The following is a 1,654-nucleotide window of genomic DNA, read 5'->3' on the forward strand; positions in this document are numbered from 1 at the left end:
CTGGCTCTGTAAGGGGGACGGCGGCGCGGCTCCGGGAACGAACACCAAGGTCGGGTCCTGCGGTCGATCCCTCTGGAGCTAATGGTGTCCAGTAGCCTAAGAAGCCCAAACTACCACCTGTTAGGTAGGTTCGCTTCTTCTCCCCTTAGTCCCTCGCTGCAGTGAGTCTGTTGCCAGCAGATCTCACTGTAAAATAAAAAACCTAAATATACTTTCTTTCTAGGAGCTCAGGAGAGCCCCTAGTGTGCATCCAGCTCAGCCGGGCACAAGAATCTAACTGAGGTCTGGAGGAGGGTCTTAGTGGGAGGAGCCAGTGCACACCAGGTAGTCCTAAAGCTTTCTTTGGTTGTGCCCAGTCTCCTGCAGAGCCGCTAGTCCCCATGGTCCTTACGGAGTCCCAGCATCCACTTAGGACGTCAGAGAAATGTATTATCCTTTGTACATGTATTATGATATTGGCAGTGATTCACTCTGAACCCTAATAGACCTTTCCTAGTCAGGATACACCACTGTAATTTTGTTAGTCTCTCTGCCATCTGTTTCTGTTTCTTTATTATTAACATCCTACAGTTGGATACTTTTATATAGTCTGTCGGTTACACTGTTATCATCTTCCATTTGTCTTTGTTTCTTTATCTCAGACATCCTATACCTAGGCATTTTTCGATTACTATTTAACATATAAATCCAGCCAATTATAGAATTAATGTTGCATTTCATTCAACTATGGCCAAAATTAGAATTTTTGTGAAAAAATTCTCATTAGTCAAATCAGACTGGTATCACTGCTTACTTATTTCTCCTTTTTCTCCATTTCGTGGACTCTCACCATTGATTCAGGGCCACGTCCCTGTCTAACATTGGCAGCAGATCCATCTAGTTTCCCCTATCTCTGGTATCTGTCCTGAATAACTGTGTAAATTCGTGAACTCTCATCAGTGATTCCAGAGCTTCCAATCATTGTTCATTCTCTCTACTATCATACCACACTGGAAACGCCCGAAGCCGTCCGATCTCGGAAGCTAATCAGTGTTGGGCTGGGTCAGTACTCAAGTGGGTGACCATTGAGGAATACTCAGTTTAGTAGAGTTCATTGGTTTAGCACACACAGTGTCTAACACTGACACAAGATTATCACTGCCATCTCATTTTCCACTCTTTTCTTTTCCTTTCTTGGCTGGATATGAGAGATATATACATTACCCATAAGATCAACCAGTATCCAGACTGTATTATTTATATACTCTGACATGGAATATAAAACAGTGATTTGTTTACCATTAGAACGTACCGTCTAATATTTAAGCCATTGCTTACAACATTCAGAACCTCTTCCGTCAGCCGGAATTCAGTTTCCATCTCGTATCAGCACTTTGTGCTATTTGAATATATTGTCACTTTTTGACCATTATTTTCTTCACGAACCACTGATTATCTTAATTTTGTTAAACCATTAAAATTAGAATTTTTAATCTATTCTGACTAATTCATATATTCGTTTAAAGTTAAGAGTGCGCCCACAAAAGAGTCTTCTTTTCTCCTTATTGTCTCATGTTCCCATACTGACTCAGGATGCACCACCAAGCAACATTAGAATTAGAAAACAGCGTTTTCTTTCAATCATTTGATTTTGGTATTTAGAAAATCACTCTTA

The 1,654-nt window shown here is 40.9% G+C and overlaps 1 pseudogene; it reads left to right on the top strand.

The window, feature by feature from the left end:
* Positions 1 to 971: 971 nt before the first annotated feature.
* Positions 972 to 1,090, top strand: LOC134911964 (5S ribosomal RNA; annotated as a pseudogene).
* Positions 1,091 to 1,654: the final 564 nt, after the last annotated feature.

Source organism: Pseudophryne corroboree, chromosome 4, assembly GCF_028390025.1.
Source record: "Pseudophryne corroboree isolate aPseCor3 chromosome 4, aPseCor3.hap2, whole genome shotgun sequence".
Taxonomy (NCBI): Eukaryota; Metazoa; Chordata; class Amphibia; order Anura; family Myobatrachidae; genus Pseudophryne; species Pseudophryne corroboree.